The sequence below is a fragment of the Apium graveolens genome, chromosome 6 (genome assembly GCF_009905375.1).
Source record: "Apium graveolens cultivar Ventura chromosome 6, ASM990537v1, whole genome shotgun sequence".
Lineage (NCBI taxonomy): Eukaryota > Viridiplantae > Streptophyta > Magnoliopsida > Apiales > Apiaceae > Apium > Apium graveolens.
The window spans coordinates 142299106-142323920 of NC_133652.1; the positions used below are offsets into that span (position 1 = coordinate 142299106).

Here is a 24815-nt window from a genome sequence, read left to right on the forward strand (position 1 = left end):
ACTTGTTTCCTGACGAGTTACCAGGACTTCCTCCAGATAGAGAAATTGAATTTGCGATCGACTTAGCACCTGGAACAGAACCAGTATCCAAGGCCCCGTACAGAATGGCGCCTATTGAGATGAAAGAGCTAGCGACGCAATTACAGGAGTTGTTAGAGAAAGGAGTAATCAGACCCAGCGTATCCCCGTGGGGAGCCCCGGTATTATTTTTTTAGAAGAAAGATGGAAGCATGAGACTGTGTATCGACTATAGGGAGCTCAACAAGCTTACAATCAAGAATAAGTATCCGTTACCCAGAATTGATGATCTGTTTGACCAGTTGAAGGGAGCCAAGTACTTCTCCAAAATTGATTTAAGATCGGGATATCATCAACTAAAGATCAAGCCAGAAGATGTACCAAAGACAGCTTTCAGAACAAGGTATGGACATTACGAGTTTTTAGTGATGTCTTTTGGATTGACCAATGCCCCGCAGCGTTTATGGACCTGATGAACAGAATTTTCAAGGAGTATTTGGATAAGTTTGTTATTGTGTTTATAGACAATATTTTAATTTATTCAAAGACGGAAGAGGATCATGCGGAACATTTGAGCACAACTTTGGAGATTTTAAGGAAAAAGAAGTTATATGCTAAATTCTCGAAGTGTGAGTTTTGGCTACAGGAAGTTCAGTTCTTAGGACACATAGTCAGTAACGAAGGGATTAAAGTGGACCCGGCAAAGATCGAGGCAATTACGAATTGGGAGAGACCGAGAACACCCACTGAGGTAAGAAGTTTCTTGGGATTGGCAGGATATTATCGACGATTCGTTCAGAATTTCTCAAGAATTGCAACACCATTGACAAAGCTTACACGAAAGAATGAAAAGTTTATATGGAATGACAAGTGCGAAGAAAGTTTTCAGGAGTTGATGCGGTGATTAATCACGACACCTGTTTAGTCACTTCCAGACGATCAAGGGAATTTCGTAATTTATAGCGATGCTTCTCACAAAGGACTAGGATGTGTTTTAATGCAGCACGAAAAGGTGATTGCGTATGCGTCAAGGCCATTGAAGCCACATGAACAAAAGTATCCTACTCATGATTTGGAGCTAGCAGCCATAGTTTTCGCTTTGAAGATTTGGAGACATTAACTGTATGGAGAAAAGTGCGAGATTTTCACGGATCACAAAAGCTTAAAGTACATATTCACACAGAAGGAACTTAATATGAGGCAAAGGAGATGGTTAGAATTGATCAAGGATTACGGCTGCTCGATTAATTATCATCCCGGTAAGGCGAACGTTGTAGCAGATGCGTTAAGTCGGAAGGAAAGGTTAAATGAGTTATCAGTACCTGAAGAGATATATAAGGAATTTCAGAAATTGGAATTGGAGATTAGAGTTTGCAAGCCTGAGAAAGTGAAAGTATACAGTATGACTTTCCAACCGGAGTTATTGGAGAAAATAAAGAAATGTCAAGAAGATGTAATGGATCAAGATTTAAATCATTTGGTAGGTGAAGAATTATGTACGCAAAAGGATGATCAAGGTATTCTGAGGTTATCATCTAGAATTTGGATTCCACCGGTGTCTGAGTTAAAGAATGAAATTTTACAAGAGGCACATAGTTCAAGATATTCCATCCACCCAGGGAGTACCAAAATGTACAGGGATTTAAAGGAGAATTATTGGTGGCCAGATATGAAGAGGGAAAGTGCGGAATGGGTTAGCAAATGTTATACCTGTCAGAGAGTTAAAGTAGAGCATCAGAGACCAAGTGGATTGTTACAGCCATTGGAGATTCCAGAGTGGAAGTGGGAACATATTACCATGGATTTCATAGTTGGATTACCAAGGACAAGGGCCAATCATGATGCCATTTGGGTTATAGTGGATAGACTTACCAAGTCACCTCATTTTCTGCCTATAAATGAAAGATTTTCGCTCGATAAGTTGGTCCATATGTACCTGAAGGAAATTGTAGTTCGTCATGGAGTTCCTGTGTCTATTGTATCTGATCGAGATCCAAGGTTTAATTCAAGATTTTGGAAGAGTTTTCAAAAATGTTTGGGAACAAAACTGAATATGAGTACGACCTATCACCCCCAGACGGATGGCCAAAGTGAAAGAACGATCCAGACAATCGAGGACATGTTGCGTGTTTGTGCTATTGATTTTAAAGAAAGTTGGGACGAGCATTTACCCCTGGTAGAGTTTTCTTATAACAACAGTTATCACGCCAGTATTGGTATGCCACCCTATGAAGCCCTTTATGGACGCAAATGTAGATCTCCAGTGCATTGGGACGAAGTAGGAGAACGCAAAATACATGGACCTGAATTGGTGTAGCAGACAAAGGAAGTTGTAGAAATTATCCAGAAAAGATTGATAGCCGCACAAGATCGTCAAAGGAAATATGCAGACCAGTCAAGGAAAGACATGGAATTTGAAGAAGGAAGCTTGGTATTACTGAAAGTATCACCATGGAAAGGAATAACAATGTTTGGGAAGAAAGGAAAGCTAAGCCCAAGATATGTCGGACCTTTTGAGATCCTAAAGCGCGTTGGCAAGGTAGCTTATGAATTGGCGTTACCACCGCACATGGAGCACATTCACAATGTTTTTCACGTATCAATGCTTAAGAAGTACAATCCAGATTCCAGGCATGTAATAGAATATGAGCCAATAGAGCTTCAGGAAGATTTATCATATGTAGAGAGTCCGATAGAGATTCTAGAAGAAAGAGAGAAAGTATTGAGAAATAAAGTGGTAAAGTTAGTAAGACTATTGTGGAGAAACCCAAAGGTTGAAGAGTCAACCTGGGAATTAGAAAGTAATATGAGAGAAAAGTACCCTCAATTGTTATTATAGGAGATTCTGAGGACATAATCCTTTTAAGGGGGGAAGGATGTAATATCCGGGATATATAGTGTAATTATTTTTGCTAATTAAATAAAATATTATGTGTGTTCAGTATCTATTCTGTGAATTAATTGTTAAGTGTTATTTGTATTTGGATATTCAAAAATAATATTAATTGAGTATTTTAATTTTCATATGTCCAAAATAAAATATAGATAATTGTCATATCTTCCGAATTATTTTTATGTTGATTTATGGATTTATAAGGATCATATGAAATTTATAAAATCTTTTTCCGAGCATTTAAAATCTATTTTATAAAAACGGGAACCAACCAACGTCATCCGTTGTTACGTTTTTGGAACCCGAAACTCTTCCGAGAACTCCTTCCTAACCTAATTGTAATATTCCGAGCATATTCCATGTTTCGACTTTTTCGATCCGGCGTACAGTTTGTTCTACGCGGGTCCCGACGCAACATTTTCGATACAATATTCGTTTCGGTAAATCAATAAAACCCGTATTTCCGATAAACGGGAGCTTTTTATTAAATTATCCCAATTATCACCTCGTAGTACGTGTAACCAGGTGCTGAGACCAAGACCGCAGTACAAATTGTACTGGTTTGGATAATTATCCCGAAAACCGATACCGTTTGGATCAGTTTTTATAAATAAACGTACCGTTTTATATCCGAAATGATCCAACGGGATACTAATTTTCCGTAATTATAAATAGCCTTTTCCCTTATTTTATTTCGTATCAAAATCATTTGCAGACAGAGAATTATATAATTTTCAGAGAAAAACCCTAATTTCATAAACTGTTCTAAGAATCAAACAAGCTTTTGGAGGTGTTATTGAATTCAGTTTGGAAAGCTCGAGTAACCAATCTGAAGGTCTTGAAGAGCTCTACTAGATTCTGTAATCCATACACCTGCAGAAATCAAGAAGAGGCAAGACGTAGGAAAGGGAAACAGGTAGTTGAGGAGTAAGACGGTTGAGATTGGAAGCGAGTGCAGTATAGTAAGCTAATACCAGGCAAGTGTTCTGAACTTTCTCGAGATATTGTCGTGATTGAAATTCCTGTTTTATATTGCAAGTGCTTTGAAGCACTGTACCCTAAACCTTGATTCCAGTTATTGATCTTGAGCCGTAACCTGATTCTTTCTAGACCATTGATTGTTGTATACCCAAACACGAACCTCAAGTATACGATACTACTCCACAAATACATACAAACTAAATATTAAACACTGAACGAGATTGCTTACACATTCAAATCTTTGTATTTAATGCTTTGAAAGACCAGATCCTTGAAACCCTGAAACATTGATTCATTGTTATCAAATTCTTTCATTACCTAGCACCCAAACTTTGAAAATACTCTTTAGAGCCTTATGCAGGTTAAAACCATTTCATTATGGAACATCAAATATTGTTAATGATTCTGGTTATTGTTTATTATTTTTTATTCTGTTATTATGTTAGAATTGGATTGTTTTATAAAATTGTGGACCAGATTCGTGGTCAGACCATATAATGGTCAAGTTAGGCCAATGTGTGCCTTGGATCCAGTAGTTAGAGCAGTGCTGTGTGCTTTGCTCGGGGTTAGTGCGTGACTGATCAGCAACCTAACCTTGGTTTTTAACATGAAAATATAATATCCAATTGTAAATCATAATCCATTGTTCACTTGATATCATAACCATGTTCACCTGATGATCATTATTCTCAGTTTTATCATTGTGACTTGCTGAGCTAGTTTGCTCATTTGTGCGATATTGTTTCTGTTCTTTTCCAGTTAAGAAGGAACCGGTTGGTACCGAGGATCCCCAGTCCAGCGCGAGAGCTAGGGGTTCAGGTTGATTGAGCTGAGCCGGTAGGCTTCTTTTGGGATAATTTAAGTCTGTAAACGTTTAATAATGTTAATACTCAGTTTTGAGTTTGGAATAATTGGGATTTGAACGTTTGTAATATAATAGTGTGTTTGGCTTGTGTGCATACTTTAACCTGTTATGGTCCGTGGTGGTTGGTAAGTAGGGTCACTGTATATTATTATTATCTTTATTATTGTTATAAGCAGGTTCTAAATAAGGTGTGTGTGGACCCCAAACTTCTGACCCGGGTTTGGAGGGCGCCACAGGTTTGGTATCAGAGCCACAGGTTATAAGTCACTGACACAAGCCTAGGTTGACGGGAATGGGTAGAGGGTTAGGATTAGAAGTAAGGAATAGAAAGATAGAATGTCGAGAGGTCGAGTGCTTCGGTATATCAGGTATTAGTGTAATTCGCGTTATGGTTCGAGATTCTTATATTGCGATATGATTTCAGATAGCAGCGATGGCCGACTCTTTTATTCCTGTATCAGCTGATCACTCAGAGCCTTCAGTTGGAGTGCCGTCTTCGGATCCACGTCTTGTTGTTCCACCATTGTTGGCTATACTACCTCCACCTGTGTTGTAGCCCGTACCACTGCAGGCTATTCCACCTCCAGGCACGAGGCCACCTGTCAGAGGACCCCCACCTGCTGATTCAAGCTTTACCGGTCATTCAGTCACAGGAGTACCTTTCCAGTTCTCTTCCTACCCTATCTCATATCATCAGTTTGAGGCTTGCCTTATGGAGCAGCGATTTCTTCAGGGTCAGATTCAGGAGTTACTACATATTATGCGTACCAGAGAGGTTGGGAGTGGTGAGAGGCGACTCAGAGAGAGGCTACAAGCATTTTGTAGGACAGCTGCAGTGAGGATTGCTGAGGCTACACATGAGGACATCACCCCTGATTTCTTAGTAGAGTGGGCTAAGTGGGTTCTAGAAGAGCTTGAGGAGATTGGAGGTCCAGACTTGTCATGAGTCAGAGATTCAGAGATGGAGATATTGAGCAGTATTGTTATGGTTATGTAGTATGTACAGTAGTGTGTAGTGTGTATCAATAGACTTTTGAGTTGTATTTATAGACTAGCTATGCTGACTAGTGAGTAGGTTGTTGTACCCTTTTTGCTTTTACTTCCGAAGCGTTTTTACGCTTGTACTACCTAAAACTTTTGATCTATATATATCAGTACCTTTTTCCTTTCCAGCACTGTCATTTACTTTATTGCACCTGTTTTACCTTACCTTATTTATTGCACCAGTTATACCCCTCTGATACCATGTACCCTGTTTTCCATAACTATTTATAATCTGTAAAGAAGCATGCAATTTACTTAGTTACAACTGTTTTCAAAAAGAGATATTTCTGTTTTGCAAAAATGTTCTTTTATGCAAAAGATTGATTCAAAAGCTAAATAAGTTGATTGATTCTTTACAGAAAAATGCCCCCCAGAAGAAATATCTGCACCAACACCCAGAATGAAGAAACCAACAACAACAATAACAACCAAGATGATACAAACCCAAATGTGAACCCAGGACCCATGGACCCAGCAATAGCCCAGATTCTTCAAATCTTGGCCCAACAAACAGTTCACCTAGCACAACAACAACAAAGGCAGACCAATCCCCAGGTAACTTTTAAAACTTTTCAGGAAGTAAACCCACCAGAATTCAAGGGTTCCTTAGAGCCAATTGAAACAAATGTTTGGTTAAAGGAAATAGAGAAGACATTTGCCTTCGTGAAAGTAAAGGAAGAACAAAAGGTTGAGTTTGCAAGTTACTATTTGAAGAATGAGGCCACCTATTGGTGGGAGATGGTGAAGACATTGGAAGGTACAGATGTTATTACTTGGGAAAGGTTTAAGGAATTGTTTTTAGAAAAGTATTTTCCTCAGTTTGTTCAGGATCAAATGGAGCTGATGTTTTTAGAATTAAAGCAAGGGAACATGTCGGTAACAGATTATGAGGATAAGTTTGAGGAATTGTCAAGGTATGTACCGTCGTATGTTGATACTGATAGGAAGAAGGCTAAAAGATTCCAGCAAGGTTTGAAACCATGGATCAGAGGGAAGGTAGTCATTTTTGAATTGGATACCTATGCAGGAGTAGTACAGAAGGCTATGATCGCAGAGACAGAGAGTGAGATGTTCCAGAAGGAAAAGGAAAGCAAGAAAAGGAAATTTGAAGGGAATGAGGGCCAGTCACAACTAGGAAAGTTTCCAAGTCTTAAGAAAGGAATGTTTCAGTCAGGGAGAAATTTTAATTTTAGGAAACAAAATACAGGAGACGGAGGCCAGAGCAACCGTCCAGTTAATACGAATCAGCCGAATCAGTTGAGACTAACTTTTCCGGATTATCAAGTATGTGGGAAGAAGCATGGGGGAGTTTGTAATAAGTTGAATGTGGTATGTTTCAAATGCAACCAGAAAGGGCACTATTCGAGGGAGTGCCAAAATCAGCCAGCAAGAGAGACAGCAAATAAGGATCAGCCTATCCGGAATCCAGCAGTAAAGGTTCCAGCCTTTGGATTTACGCGTTTTAAATGTGGGAAGCCAGGACATATGGCCAGGGATTGCAAGACACCAGCCCCAGTCAGTAATACATTGAGGATTATGGGATCTACCCCAACGGTGAATGAGACTCCAAGGGCTAGAGTTTTTGATATGTCTGTGAAGGATGCTATCCAGGATACGGATGTCGTGGTAGGTACGCTTAATGTGAATTCTTTATGTGCCAAAGTGTTAATAGATTCGGGAGCAACCCGATCGTTTGTTTCACAAGATTTTGTTAGTAAGTTAAATTGTCCAGTTGAGTGTTTAAATGAAATAATGACTGTGGAATTAGAAAATCAAGAACGTGTATCTGTTAATCAAGTTTGTGGGAATTTTGAGATTGAGATTTCTGGTAGTAAGTTTTGCGTAGATTTGATACCATTTAAGTTAGGGGAGTTTGACGTTATATTAGGAATGGATTGGTTATCTAAGCACGATACCCAGATAGATTGTCGAAATAAGAAGGTAATGGTGAAGACGCCAGATGAAAGAATAGTAACGTTCAAGGGTCAGAAACAAGTAAAGAAGTTCTTAACGATGATTCAAGCCAAGAAGTTACTACGACAAGGATGTGAGCATTTCGGAGCATATGCGATTGACAGGAGTCAAGAACCAACAAAACTTGAAGATATTCCAGTTGTGAATGAATTTCCAGACTTGTTTCCTGACGAGTTACCAGGACTTCCTCCAGATAGAGAAATTGAATTTGCGATCGACTTAGCACTTGGAACAGAACCAGTATCTAAGGCCCCGTACAGAATGTCGCCTGTTGAGATGAAAGAGCTAGCGAAACAATTGCAGGAGTTGTTAGAGAAAGGAGTAATCAGACCCAGCGTATCCCCGTGGGGAGCCCCGGTATTATTTGTTAAGAAGAAAGATGGAAGCATGAGATTGTGTATCGACTATAGGGAGCTCAACAAGCTTACAATCAAGAATAAGTATCCGTTACCCAGAATTGACGATCTGTTTGACCAGTTGAAGGGAGCCAAGTACTTCTCCAAAATTGATTTAAGATCGGGATATCATCAACTAAAGATCAAGCCAGAAGATGTACCAAAGACAGCTTTCAGAACAAGGTATGGACATTACGAGTTTTTTGTGATGTCTTTTGGATTGACCAATGCCCCAGCAGCGTTTATGGACCTGATGAACAGAATTTTCAAGGAGTATTTGGATAAGTTTATTATTGTGTTTATAGACGATATTTTAATTTATTCAAAGACGGAAGAGGATCATGCGGAACATTTGAGGACAACTTTGGAGATTTTAAGGAAAAAGAAGTTATATGCTAAATTCTCGAAGTGTGAGTTTTGGCTACAGGAAGTTCAATTCTTAGGACACATAGTCAGTAACGAAGGGATTAAAGTGCACCCGGCAAAGATCGAGGCAATTATGAATTGGGAGAGACCGAGAACACCCACCGAGGTAAGAAGTTTCTTGGGATTGGCAGGATATTATCGACGATTCGTTCAGAATTTCTCAAGGATTGCAACACCATTGACAAAGCTTACACGAAAGAATGAAAAGTTTATATGGAATGACAAGTGCGAAGAAAGTTTTCAGGAGTTGAAGCGGAGATTAATCACGGCACCTGTTTTGTCACTTCTAGACGATCAAGGGAATTTCATAATTTATAGTGATGCTTCTCACAAAGGACTAGGATGTGTTTTAATACAGCACGAAAAGGTGATTGCGTATGCATCAAGGCAATTGAAGCCACATAAACAAAAGTATCCTACTCATGATTTGGAGCTAGCAGCCATAATTTTCGCTTTGAAGATTTGGAGACATTATTTGTATGGAGAAAAGTGCGAGATTTTCACGGATCACAAAAGCTTAAAGTACATATTCACACAGAAGGAACTTAATATGAGGCAAAGAAGATGGTTAGAATTGATCTAGGATTATGACTGCTCGATTAATTATCATCCCGGTAAGGCGAACATTGTAGCAGACGCGTTAAGTTGGAAGGAAAGGTTAAATGAGTTATCAGTACCTGAAGAGATATATAAGGAATTTCAGAAATTGGAATTGGAGATTAGAGTTTGCAAGCCTGAGGAAGCGAAAGTATACAGTATGACTTTCCAACCGGAGTTATTGGAGAAAATAAAGAAATGTTAGGAATATGTAATGGATGAAGATTTAAATCGTTTGGTAGGTGAAGAATTATGTACGCAAAAGGATGATCAAGGTATTCTGAGGTTTTCATCTAGAATTTGGATTCCACCGGTAACGGAGTTAAAGAATGAAATTTTACAAGAGGCACATAGTTCAAGATATTCCATCCACCCAGGGAGTACCAAAATGTACATGGATTTAAAGGAGAATTATTGGTGTCCAGATATGAAGAGGGAAATTGCGGAATGGGTTAGCAAATGTTATACCTGTCAGAGAGTTAAAGCAGAGCATCAGAGACCAAGTGGATTGTTACAGCCATTGGAGATTCCAGAGTGGAAGTGGGAACATATTACCATGGATTTCATAGTTGAATTACCAAGGACAAGGGCTAATCATGATGCCATTTGGGTTATAGTGGATAGACTTACCAAGTCACCTCATTTTCTGCCTATAAATGAAAAAATTTCGCTCGACAAGTTGGTCCATATGTACCTGAAGGAAATTGTAGTTCGTCATGGAGTTCCTGTGTCTATTTTATCTGATCGAGATCCAAGGTTTAATTCAAGATTTTGGAAGAGTTTTCAAGAATGTTTGGGAACAAAACTGAATATGAGTACGGCCTATCACCCCCAGACGGATGGCCAAAGTGAAAGAACGATCCAGACAATCGAGGACATGTTGCGTGTTTGTGCTATTGATTTTAAAGGAAGTTGGGGCGAGCATTTACCCCTGGTAGAGTTTGCTTATAACAACAGTTATCACGTCAGTATTGGTATGCCACCCTATGAAGCCCTTTTATGGACGCAAATGCAGATCTCCAGTGCATTGGGACGAAGTAGGAGAACGCAAAATACTTGGACCTGAATTGGTGCAGCAGACAAAGGAAGTTGTAGAAATTATCCAGAAAAGATTGATAGCCGCACAAGATCGTCAAAGGAAATATGCAGACCAGTCAAGGAAGAACATGGAATTTGAAGAAGGAAGTTTGGTATTACTGAAAGTATCACCATGGAAAGGACTAACAATGTTTGGGAAGAAAGGAAAGCTAAGCCCAAGATATGTCAGACCTTTTGAGATCCTAAAGCGTGTTGGCAAGGTAGCTTACGAATTGGCGTTACCACCGCACATGGAGCACACTCACAATGTTTTTCACGTATCAATGCTTAAGAAGTACAATCCAGATTCTAGGCATGTAATAGAATATGAGCCAATAGAGCTTCAGGCAGATTTATCATATGTAGAGAGTCCGATAGAGATTCTAGAAGAAAGAGAGAAAATATTGAGAAATAAAGTGGTAAAGTTAGTAAGAGTATTGTGGAGAAACCCAAAGGTTGAAGAGTCAACCTGGGAGTTAGAAAGTAATATGAAAGAAAAGTACCCTTAATTATTTTCTTAGGAGATTCTGAGGACAGAATCCTTTTAAGGGGGAAGGATGTAATATCCGGGATATATCGTGTAATTATTTTTTCTAATTAAATAAATATTATGTGTGTTCAGTATCTATTCAGTGAATTAATTGTTAAGTGTTATTTGTATTTGGATATTCAAAAATAATATTAATTGAGTATTTTAATTTTTATATGTCCAAAATAAAATATAGATAATTGTCATATCTTCCGAATTATTTTTATGTTGATTTATGGATTTATAAGGATCATATGAAATTTATAAAATCTTTTTCCGAGCATTTAAAATCTATTTTATAAAAACGGGAACCAAACGACGTCTTCCGTTGTTACGTTTTTGGAACCCGAAACTCTTCCGAGAACTCCTTCCTAACCCAATTGTAATATTCCGAGAATATTCCATGTTTCGACTTTTTCGATCCGGCGTACGGTTTGTTCTGCGCGGGTCCCGACGCAACATTTTCGATACAATATTCGTTTCGGTAAATCAATATTACCCGTATTTTCGATAAACGGGAGCTTTTTATTAAATTATCCCAATTATCACCTCGTATTACGTGTAACCAGGCGCTGAGACCAAGACCGCAGTACAAATTGTACTGGTTTGGATAATTATCCCGAAAACCGATACCGTTTGGATCAGTTTTAATAAATAAACGTACCGTTTTATATCCGGAATGATCCAACAGGATACTAATTTTCCGTCATTATAAATAGCCTTTTGCCGTATTTTATTTCGTATCAAAATCATTTGCAGACAGATAATTATATAATTTTTTCAGAGAAAAACCCTAATTTCATAAACTGTTCTAAGAATTAAACAAGCTTTTGGAGGTGTTATTGAATTCAGTTCGGAAAGCTCGAGTAACCAATCTAAAGGTCTTGAAGAGCTCTACCAGCATCTGTAATCCATACACCTGCATAAATCAAGAAGAGGCAAGACGTAGGAAAGGGAAACAGGTAGTTGAGGAGTAAGACGGTTGAGATTGGAAGCGAGTGTAGTATAGTAAGCTAATACCAGGCAAGTGTTCTAAACTTTCTCGAGATATTGTCGTGATTGATATTCCTGTTTTATATTGCAAGTGCATTGAAGCACTGTACCCTAAACCTTGATTCCAGTTATTGATCTTGAGCCGTAACCTGATTCTTTCTAGACCATTGATTGTTGTATACCCAAACACGAACCTCAAGTATACGATACTACTCCACAAATACATACAAACTAAATATTAAACACTGAACCAGATTGCTTACACATTCAAATCTTTGTATTTTATGCTTTGAAAGACCAAATCCTTGAAACCCTGAAACATTGATTCATTGTTATCAAATTCTTTCATTACCTAGCACCCAAACTTTGAAAATACTCTTTTGATCCTTATGCAGATTAAAACCATTTCATTATGGAACAACAAATATTGTTAATGATTCTGGTTATTGTTTATTATTGTTTATTCTGTTATTATGTTAGAATTGGATTGTTTTATAATATTGTGGACCAGATTCGTGGTCAGACCATATAATGGTCAAGTTAGGCCAATGTGTGCCTTGGATCCAGTAGTTAGAGCAGTGCTGTGTGCTTTGCTCGGGGTTAGTGCGTGACTGATCAGCAGCCTAACCTTGGTTTTTAACATGAAAATATAATATCCAATTCTAAATCATAATCCATTGTTCACTTGATATCATAACCATGTTCACCTGATGATCATTATTCTCAGTTTTGTCATTGTGACTTGCTGAGCTAGTTAGCTCATTTGTGCGATATTGTTTCTGTTCTTTTCCAGTTAAGAAGGAACCGGTTGGTACCGAGAATCCCCAGTCCAGCGCGAGAGCTAGGGGTTCAGGTTGATTGAGCTGAGCCGGTAGGCTTCTTTTAGGACAATTTAAGTCTGTAAAAGTTTGTAATAATGTTTAATACTCCATTTTGAGTTTGGAATAATTGGGATTTGAACATTTGTAATATAATAGTGTGTTTGGCTTGTGTACATACTTTAACCTGTTGCGGTCCGTGGTGGTTGGTAAGTAGGGTCACTGCATATTATTATTATCTTTATTATTGTTATAAGCAGGTTATAAATAAGGTGTGTGTGGACCCCAAACTTCTGACCCGGGTTTGGAGGGCGCCACAGAGGGGGTAGGGTTTCGGCTAAAAAACCGAGAGGAGAGGGGGATGGCCGAGAGGAGAGGGGGAGGGAGGAAGAGTGTGGAAATGGTTGAGTGAAAGTGGAGTGTTTGTCATGTTTACTTGGTTTTTTATTTGCCCACAAGTGAGTGGATGAGAGAAATTACAAGAATAACCTTCCAACATAGTTAGGTAGATTTGCATGCAAGGACAAAATGGTAATGTGGCTAGTAGAATGAAAGTGAGTGGGGTTGGAAATGCCCTCCTCGCCCCTTGGTTGAATAGAAGAGAGTTTGCATGCAAGGGTAATCATGTAATTTGATTATTATTAAGTAACTAATTTTCAAAGATTTATTTTTATATAATAAAATAAAAGTTCAAAAATTATAAAATTTATACCATAAAATAATTTGGATTTTTAGAGATTTTATAAAGTCACTTTCAAAATTTGTGAACAAAATATCTTTTAAAAGAAAATTTCTCCAAGGCTTAGAATATTCCTCATAAATAAATAATAAAGGAAATAAATAAACTTTTGCTTTGAAAAATCATATACTACACATAAAAATTTTATAATGCAGAAATTCTCACTCACACAAACGTACAATCATTGAACATATTAACTTTCGGCTTTAATATTATACCAAATCCACAAATAATATTACACGAAAATGCCGGTCGTAACATCCTCTCCCCCTTAAAGGATTCTGTCCCCAGAATCTAAGAGAACAGATGAGGATACCGGGAACGCATATCAGACTCTAACTCCCAAGTCGATTCTTCGACCTTGGGGTTCCTCCAAAGTACTTTTACTAACTTTACTGACTTGTTTCTAAGACTCTTCTCTTTCCAGTCGAGTATTTTGACAGGTTGCTCCATAAATGACAGGTTTGCCTGAATTTCTACAGGTTCATATTCTATCACATGGCTGATGTCAGGATTGTACTTCTTAAGCAACGACACATGGAACACATTATGCACATGCTGATACTGAGGTGGTAAGGCTAACTCGTAGGCTACCTTCCCCACTTGACTCAAAATTTCAAAAGGACCTATATATCTAGGTGCTAACTTCCCTTTCTTGCCAAATCTAGATAACCCTTTTCTTGGTGACACCTTCAACAAAACAGCTTCGCCAACTTGGAATCGAACATCCTTACGCGCTGGATCCGCAGACTTCCTCTGTCTATCTTGAGCAGCAAGCAACCTTCTCTGAATTAACTTGACTGTGTCATGCAACTGTTGCACCAATTTTGATCCGAGAATCCTTCCTTCTCCTACTTCATCCCAACTTGTCGGTGATCTACATTTTCGCCCGTACAAAGCTTCGTATGGTGGCATGCCAATACTGGAGTGATAGCTATTATTGTAAGAGAATTCAATCAATGGCAAGTGGTCGTCCCAACTTCCTGCAAAATCGATTGCACAACTGCGCAACATGTCTTCGATTGTTTGAATTGTCCTTTCGCTCTGACCATCAGTCTGCGGGTGGTATGTTGTGCTCATGTTCAACTTCGTGCCAAGACTTTCTTGAAATTGCTTCCAGAATCTTGAGTTAAATCGGGGATCTCTGTCTGAAACTATCGATACGGGTACTCCATGCCTTAGTACGATTTCGCGCACGTACAGATGAACCAATTTGTCCAATGACGACTTCTCATTAATTGGAAGGAAATGCGCTGACTTCGTAAGACGATCAACTATAACCCATATAGCGTCATGTCCGGATTTCGTTCGTGGTAGTCCTACTATAAAGTCCATAGCAATATTTTCCCATTTCCATTCTGAAATCTTTAGGGGCTGAATTAATCCGCTTGGTCATTGATGTTCTGCCTTCACTTTCTGACAAGTATAACACTTCGCAACCCATTCCGCCACATCTCGCTTCATATTTGGCCACCAAAAATTCTGCTTTAAGTCCTGATACATCTTGGTGCTTCCCGGGTGGATTGAAAATCTTGAATTGTGGGCTTCTTGCAGGATCTCATTCTTAATCTCTTCAGACAATTCCTTTGGTGTTGCCATCATATTTAATCTCTCCTTTCTTCTTAGTGCATCGGCAACAACATTCGCCTTTCCAGGATGGTAATTTATCGAGCAATCGAAGTCCTTGATCAATTCCAACCATCTCGTTTGCCTCATATTGAGCTCCTTCTGAGTGAAAATGTACTTTAAACTCTTGTGATCCGTATAGATTTCACACTTCTCTCTGTAGAGGTAATGTCTCCAAATCTTAAGTACGAACACTATGACGGCTAGTTCCAAGTCATGCGTCGGGTACTTCAACTCATGCGGTTTCAACTGTCATGACGCATACGCGATCACCTTACTGTGTTGTATTAACACACAGCCCAATCCTTTATGTGAAGCATCGCTGAATATCACAAAGTTCCCTTGGTCATCTGGTAGTACTAACACTGGAGCGGTTACCAATCTCTATTTCAACTCTTGAAAGCTATTCTCACATTCTGCACTCCATTTGAACTTCTGATTCTTCCTGGTTAACTTGGTCAATGGCGTGGTGATTTTTGAAAAATCCTTGACGAACCTTCTATAATACCCTGCCAATCCTAGAAAACTTCGTACTTCCGTAGGTGTCTTTGGCCTCTCCCTACTCATAATCGTCTCAATCTTTGCCGGATCTACTTTAACTCCTTCATTTCCAATGACATGTCCCAAAAATTGAACTTCCTTTAACCAAAACTCACATTTAGAAAACTTGGCATATAACTTCTCTTGACGAAGTATCTCCAATGCTATCCAGAGGTGCTGCTTATGTTCTTCTTCCAACTTAGAATAAATAAGGATATCATCAATGAATACCACTACAAACTTGTCCAAATACTTCTTAAATACTCGATTCATCAGATCTATAAATGCGGCCGGGGCGTTGGTCAATCCAAACGGCATTACTAGGAATTCATAATGCCCATATCTGGTCCTGAATGCTGTCTTGGGAATATCTTCTTCCTTGATCTTTAATTGATGGTATCCTGATCTCAAGTCAATCTTTGAAAAGCACTTTGCTCCCTTCAGCTGATCAAATAGGTCATCTATTCTTGGTAGCGGGTAGCGGTTCTTGATCGTGACCTTATTCAACTCCCGATAATCTATGCATAGCCGCATACTCCCATCTTTCTTCTTTACAAACAGAATAGGTGCTCCCCATGGTGACGTACTTGGCCGTATCACTCCCTTATCCAACAATTCTTGTAGCTGGCTCGGCAACTCTTTCATTTCTGCTGGTGCCATCCTATATGGGGCCTTTGAAACTGATTCCGTACCTGGAGCAAGGTTGATCTCGAACTCGATTTGTCGATCTGGTGATAAGCCTGGTAGTTCATCTGGAAACACATCGGGGAACTCGTTAACTACAGGGATATCTTCTATGTTGGGACTGCCTTTTTCTAAATCCACTACATAAGCTAGGAACGACTCACATCCTTTTCTAAGTAGCTTCTTAGCCTGAACGATTGTAAGAAATAGTTGCTCTTGCCTCTGCCCCTTAAATACTACCTTCTCTCCACTCTTCGTCTTTAAATATACTTTCTTGGTCTTATAATTAATCTGGGTGTTATTCTTTCCTAACCAATCAATTCCTAAAATTATATCAAACTCTCCCAACTTGAAGAGTATCAAGTCGGCTGAAAACTTATACCCCGAAATATCAATCTCACACTTCATACATAATTGATTTATAGGATTCTTCTCTTGGTTCGCAATTACCACATTTACTACCTCGCTCATAATCATTTTATCACATTGTAGTTTATCAACAAAAGTTTCTGATATGAAAGATCTTGTTGCTCCCGAGTCAATCAACACTTTAGCTTTGACATTATTAAGTAAAAGTGTACCTGCTATCACCTCAGAATTCTGAACAGCATCCTTCATTTTTAGATCGAATGTCCTTGCTGTTGCTTGCGGGGTTGTAGGTGGTGAAGGTAATGCCAATACCTCAGCTGGCACGCTTGCACTGGTACTTGCCACATTCATTAGAGCTTTGACTGGTCCGGTTGTCTTGCACTCCCTAGCTATGTGTCCAGTCTTTCCACATTTGTAACATGTAACTCCTGGCTTCGGCATCTTGCACTCATTTGCCAAATGTCCCTTCTGGTTACACCTATAGCATGTCATGCTCAGTTTATTACACACTCCGGGGTGCCTTCTTCCACAGTGCCTACATTCCGGTCTCTGGAACCTTTTTTCTCCAACTTGTCCTTGGCTTTCCTGGTTGTTCCCTTTCGATTCTTGCCTTTTGCCTAAATTCCCTTTTTCTTGAAAATTTCCGCCCTTATGGAATCCAATCCTCTTTACATTCCGATCTTGTGAATTTCTGGCTTCAGACTTTTATCCATAAAATGGAACCTTTCTCTTCTTGTTATCCCTTTCCTTCCTTGACTGCATCCCATTATTCTCAATCAGAGCAGCTTTCTGTACTACTCCCGCATAAGTATCAAGCTCAAACATAGCCACTCTATCTCTGATCCAAGGCTCCAATCCTTGTTGAAATCTCTTCACTTTTTCCTCCTCAGTACTGGTATACTTTGTCACAAACCTTGACAACTTAGTGAACTTCTTCTCATACTCTAGTATAGACATATTCCCTTGCTTCAACTCAAGAAATTTAAGCTCCATCTGATTCTGCATGTACTTAGGGTAATACTTTTCCAGAAATAACTTCTTAAATCTCTCCCAAGAAACCTGTTGAGTTGCTTCCATAGTTTTTACTGATTCCCACCAATAGATAACTTCGCCCTTCAGGAAGTAAGTAGCATATGGCGTCTTCTGATCGTCTCCTAACTGTACCAGCTCAAAAGCCCTTTCCATTTCCTTAATCTATGTGTTAGCTATTACTGGATCAGTAGTATCATGAAATGCAGGTGGATTCACATTCTGAAAAGCCTTGAAAGTGATAATTTGTTGAGGTGGTACTGGTGGCTCGGGTGGTTGGTGTGGTTCACGGTTATCTTGGTTTTCAATTCGTTGTTGAAGAGTTAGTTGTTGTTGAGCTATAGCATTGGTTTGTTGTTGCAAAGTTTCCAGTAGTCGAAGAATATTTGGATCTGTGGTAGATGCAGTTGTTGGGTTCTTCTTTTTGGGAGGCATGATCCTGAAATAAGAGTTATGTCAAAACATATATGAATGATGAAATAATTCGAGGGTATCGCATGGCATTCTTATTTACATATGAGGTCAAGTTTTGAATTAAGCAGATATGGTGATGCATATAAAAGCGTAAAATAACAGTTGAGAGCAAATGGAACGATAATGCATAATTATTGAAATTTAAAGGTCACAATACATCAGGATTAGGACAAAGTCTGATTCTCGGAACAACAGGCTTATTTAAAGGAAACAACTGGGAATTCTACGAAGTCTGATAGTACAACAACATGAAAAGGTAAATAATGGAAAGAACTAAGGCTTTACTCCATCAGAACGGGGCTTGGTAGTCTTCTCCTCTCAAAGCATCTTCACAATGCTCTGAAGCTCATCTGCCACCATCTGGATGACATACTGGCTGGTGCGGTCCCGGTGCGCTGGCATCTGCTCAAGCTTAGTGTTGACGTACTGAATCAAGGTCTCAAGTCTCGCAGTCATCTACTCCTTGGGCTTCCCTTCATAGTTTCGGTTGTCCAGGTACATGTTCTTCAGTCAGTCTATCAGTCGGTCGTACTTGCCCTGAAGCATGTCAAACTCGCGTCTCAACTCAATATACATGGAGAAAGCAATAGTGTCGTCCGACCCAGAGGGTGTCGAGGAATGCGCCCTTTGCTGAGAAACCAATAAGAGGAGTATTAATAATAAATTTACTTAACATACTCTCTCGCATTTTATCTATAACCTATACATATATCCTATAATCCTATTTGGGCTATCCAGGGACTCTAAACCGTAGCTGTGATACCAAAACCTGTCACACCCCCAACTTACCAACAAAATAAATATAACTATTACAATATTTAAAAGGAAGTGAACATAACCAAATCCAAGATCTTACAGTTTAGGGTTTGGAACAGCCCAACACTACCATCTATTACAACTGATTTTAGTATCGAGTCCTCACACAAAACTATCTCTTATTCTACCTGAGCTCGAACATACGCATCAGCGTCACAGGTCTTACGTGCTGTCTGCTTGAATCTAACCATAGCTACTAGCTGTAATATCAGGGTAAAGCAAGGAGTGAGCCAAATGCTCAACAAGTGCTAATCAATACGATACATGACATAAATCTAGATATATATTAAAGAATGACAATTATGGAGACATAACCAATAATGTCAAGAGATAAAACTTTGGGTGATGGCATCATTTACTTGTATCAAAACATTTTCAAAATCATATCTTAATCAAAATCATTTTATGACGCTACGGATTACAGCCGGTGATCAGCCGCGAAGTAATCCCGAACCTCGCTGGGTTCTAAAACATTAATGGGATCCCTAGGCAACTTTTAAGCCTACAATATAAGTGTGGAAAGGACTCGCGTCTCAGTCCAGATCCACTATTCAAAGAAAACATTTATCCCCCTTTGGGACTGAAAATCCACATTTTAATCATTTCAAAAACTGATGCCGATTTATAACAAAATCTCTTTAAACAGTATACATATTTATCAAGGGATTATAGATCAACTTGAAACACTGGAAATACGATATGAAATCTCAGGGCCATGATCCACTAGACTTTACTCTATTAGGGTAACTGAAAGGTTTCCATATACAAAAACTTGGACAAGGAAATTTAGCAAGGCTATTGGATATTATGAAAGAGTAATGCCAAACTAGGATTAAAGCAATGGTTTTCGACAAGGTACAAGTGCTAGAACATTAAGAAGATAAGCTTCATGAATACTAAGGGTGTTAAGGTATGAAGAAATGATCTTTAGCTCAAGATATATCAGGATTGTCAAACTTTAGGGTAATAAAGAGGGGTATCAATCAATTATGGACAACTTTGATGAATATCTGGCTTTTAGGTATCAAGGTAAAGTTCTATAGGGGTTCAAGCATCAGGGTGAGATATCAATACTTTAGGAATCATTATCATGTTAATCAAGAGGATCAATCAAGTATTATAACAACTCTTTATTTTATCATGGCATTCCAATTACTTTAATATACTATCATGATAAGACTTTTGATCTACTTACAATACGTACTTGGGGGTTCATAGAATTTCTATATAATTCAAAGATAAACTTAAGAAACACTTGGTTCAAGTATATCAAAATGACTCAGGATAATCGCATCAATATATATGAACTATTTGTAGTGAATACGAAAGACAGGTTGAATCACTTGCCTTGAGAAAGGCTGGTCTGGTCTGGCTGGTAGGAGCAACTGGAAGCTTCACCCGACCTTTATGGCAAGTTTACCCTCGTCTCGAGATCCTACATAAATAATAATAATCCTCATTATAATATATTCTCACCAACTTAACCTATTTACAACACGAAATTAAACATAAATGGCACTTAGGCCTATATGCACTTACTTTATATTCACCTTATAAATATAATCATACACATAGCCACATATACTCACATATCATATTTTTAATACCAAATAATATCACACACATCATAATGCAACACTAGGCTTGGATAATCTCGACTCACAACTTAAGTCACTTGGTCGCTATACTAGATAAAGTCTCCAAATTTTGGCTTCCTAACTCGATGTGCCTTTACTAAACTATCCAAAAACTATTAACTCTCACTTGGGACTTTTGCTCTAATAGCTTTATACTATCTTACAACCATAGTGGTCAACCTAGATCTTACTCATAAGTGCTCTAAAACTATGTGATAAGTGGAAGTGCTCACTGGAGTAAATTTCAGAATGACATCTATGGTTTCTTGAGTGCATTAGATACCCTTAAACTACAAGTTTAACTCCAAAACTTTTACACGAGACTCATCTGACCATAAGGCATCTTCCAAACTTGATGTGGCTCAAGGGCCTAGCTTGGGCCTCCTTGGGACTAAGCTTAAAGTCCATGGTTCCCCTGTTTTTCTGGGCAAAAAATGCCCTGACTTGAACTAACTTGTGACACATGGTTCTAACTCATATCTTATGAACTATGGCTGGAAAAACTTCTCTGACACTCCCTCTAACTAAGGCCCAACAGGGCCTAATGAGGGCCTACCCATGACATGGTCAAAACTTCCTATTTCTAAGTTGCAACAAAACTGTCCCCTGCTGGACAGATTTTGTGATTCCACTTGTGCACCTAACCAAACGACTTGCAAACCTCCAACCAACACCTAAAACCTTTTATATACTCCTAATTCTAGCTTCTGGTGGCTTGGGCCTCAAAGTGCACAACAATGACATGGTCAAAACTCACTCTAAACCTCAGGGTACTAAACTGATTTTCTGCAGAAACTAAGACTCTCCTTTCTCCAAGGTTTTTACTTGACAAACTCAACCACCAACAACCCAAATACCCAAACCATGACTTAACTATGGTGATCTACTAAACTAACTCCCTTAAACTCAAAATAATCTTGGTGGAGATCATCCTTACCTAAGGTGCAACATAGCAAAACAAAGGAAATCACATTACACTATTTACAAGTCATCAAGTTTTTGAAAATAACAAGTTATATATTTTTATAAAATATATATATGAATTATTACCACATATCAAGGAGCACTAATCAAGATTTATACCTTATCCCTACTGAAATTAAAGCTTACTAACAAAATCTTCCCAAATGATCAAAATCTTCCAACATTCCAAGAGAAATCTACATGCATGCATGACTTCGAGTCCTATGAACCAAAACAACATATTTTCTAAAATATATTTTACCATAAAATCGACATGAAAGCCTAGCATAAACTATATCTAGATGATCACTTAGCATCCAAAGGTTTTATCAAGTTTTTGATACAAAATTTATGTTATCACCACCAAAAAACACATAGAAATAGAACAAGGCAACAAGAATAATCTCAAGAACCATTCATTCAGCTCCCTCAAGGTCATGGCCGAAAGAAGTGGAAGGGAAATGGCCATTCACATCAAGAGTCTCTTTCTCAAGACTTGGAATTTCACCATTCCTTGTAGTCCTCTAAAAAACAACCTTAAATCCATAAGAATCAAGATTGTACTTTGAGTTCCAACTAAAACTTTGACATGCAAACTTAAAACTTAAACTTTTTACTCAAAAATCTTTGAATTATATATGATCATGATATGAGAAGTAATATTTACTTGTATGGAAGGTGGGAGCTTGAATGGGGAATGAAGAAAAGGGGAGGGGGTAGGGTTTCGGCTAAAAAACCGAGAGGAGAGGGGGAAGGCCGAGAGGAAAGGGGGAGGGAGGAAGAGTGTGGAAATGGTGGAGTGAAAGTGGAGTGTTTGTCATGTTTACTTTTATTTGCCCACAAGTGAGTGGATGAGAGAAATTACAAGAATAACCTTCCAACATAGTTAGGTAGATTTGCATGCAAGGACAAAATGGTAATGTGACTAGTAGAATGAAAGTGAGTGGGGTTGGAAATGCCCTCCTTGCCCCTTGGTTGAATAGAAGAGAGTTTGCATGCAAGGGTAATCATGTAATTTGATAATTATTAAGTAACTAATTTTCAAAGATTTATTTTTATATAATAAAATAAAAGTTCAAAAATTATAAAATTTATACCATAAAAAATTTGGATTTTTAGAGATTTTATAAAATCACTTTCAAAATTTGTGAACAAAATATCTTTTTAAAGAAAATTTCTCCAAGGCTTAGAATATTCCTTATAAATAAAAAATAAAGGAAATAAATAAACTTTTGCTTTGAAAAATCATGTACTACACATAAAAATTTTATAATGCAGAAATTCTCACTCACACAAACGTACAATCATTGAACATATTTACTTTCGGCTTTAATATTATACCAAATCCATAAATAATATTACACAAAAATGCCGGTCGTAACATTATGAGTGTCGTGAACTTATAAGATAGCGTGTTAATCTCTATTGAAGTGAAAGTGAATATAGGGGTTTAGAATCTGCCATGCTAGCATAGGTTCATGTATTTGATATGCATGATTCATAGGTAATTTTACCCATCTTACTTTCCCTATGTAATCATGATAGATAACTTGTGCATTAAACCGTTATGTTGTCAAATTCTATAGACATATAGGGTCTCAATATAATTGGTATCTATTCAGCTTATATCTCTTTTGTGGATGTCAAATAGTAGGGTAATCGTACAACGAAAGTTGGCGTTTACTAGTTTTGTATTATCTGATTAGTGTCATCACCATTGCGTGCTAAGGTTGAGAACAAAGAGGCTATTGAATGAAATAGTAATGAAGTTAGAATCCCATGTTTGTGTTATATAAGTAATCAATTCCTTTTAATCTCGTAGTTATTGTTCTTTAGTATAATTTCTTAGTTAATTCTTAGTTATAAATAATCTCAATTTTTTATTCATCTTAGCATTGGATAATAACCATACCATTGTTGCATAAGTGCATTGATTGAAATAAACCTACACCAGTCTATGTGGGAACGAACTAGAAATAATTCTATATTACTTACGATCGCGTATACTTGCGTGAATATTAGCACGTGTTCTAGCCCCAACAAGTTTTTGGCACCGCTGCTGGGGACTCAGTGTTAATTTTTAGTTTATGTGTTTGTCATCAGTGGTCGTTAAAGTTCATTGACTCAGACATTATTACTTACTTATTTCCTTATCGTGTTTATGGTACTCTAGCGAGCGTGTATGCATACGCATTCTCGGTCTTGTAAGAGAACACTGGATCAAGCTGAGGAAGAAGTTGTAGTAGCTAAGGAAGTTTTTGAAGAAGTTCTTATCGAGGAGAAAGTTGAAGAAGAAGCTATTATTGTAATGGGAGAATCAGAAGTGAATACGAAGGCTTTGATGGATTACTCTAAACTGAAGATTAATGATATTCAGTCTAGCATTGTCCGACCAGCCATCTCGGCTAATACCTTTGAGTTCAAGTCGAGTACGATTTAGATGATACAGAACTCAGTTCAGTTTGGGGGTTCTCCGATAGAAGACCCCAACATGCATATCAGAGATTTCATCGAGATCTACGACACTTTCAAGTTCATTGGAGTTTCAGAAGATGCTATTAAGTTGAGGCTTTTCCCATTCTCTCTGCGGGATAAAGCTAAGTGCTGTTTACATTCTCTACCACCAGGGTCTATCACCAAATGGGAGGATCTTTCTCAAAAGTTCCTAACTAAAATCTTTCCTATGGCGAAGACTGCTGCGATTAGAAACGCACTTACTCAATTTGCTCAGCAATCTGGAGAATCTTTATGTGAGGCTTGGGATCGCTACAAGGAGATGCTTAGAAAGTGTTCTCACCATGGGATGCCTGACTGGATGATCATTAACTGCTTTTATAATGGTTTGGGTGCTACTTCTAGAGCCATGCTTGATGCAGGATCAGGAGGTGCCTTATGGGCTAAAAGCTATGATGAAGCTTATGAATTGATTGAGCTGATGGCTTCCAATGAATACCAGAACCTAACTCAAATACTACCTCAAGGCAAGGTAACATGAATTATGAAGGTAGATGCAACTATTGCTATAGCTGCTCAGCTTAAGGCTTTGATGATGAAGGTGGATCCTTTGGCTAATTATGGAGTGAATCAAATCACTAGTGTTTGTGAGCTTTGTGTTGGTGCCCATGAGAAAGAGCAGTGTGCTATTTCTAGTGGATCAGCTCAGTTTATGAGCAACTTTAAGAGGTCGCAGCAGCATGTTCCGACCACCTATCATCCTAACAACCACAATCATCCTAACTTCAGCTGGAGCAATACTCAGAATGCGGTTCAGCAGCCTTATCAGCAATATGCAGAAAAGCAATACAACCCTACCGGTTTTCAGCAACCG

General features: G+C 38.3%; 1 non-coding gene across 1 annotated transcript; it reads right to left on the reverse strand.

The window, feature by feature from the left end:
* Positions 1-24185: 24185 nt before the first annotated feature.
* Positions 24186-24292, reverse strand: LOC141669259 (small nucleolar RNA R71). The gene has a single exon (XR_012553547.1). It is a non-coding gene; the product is annotated as a small nucleolar RNA R71 (small nucleolar RNA).
* Between the last annotated feature and the right edge of the window lie 523 nt (positions 24293-24815).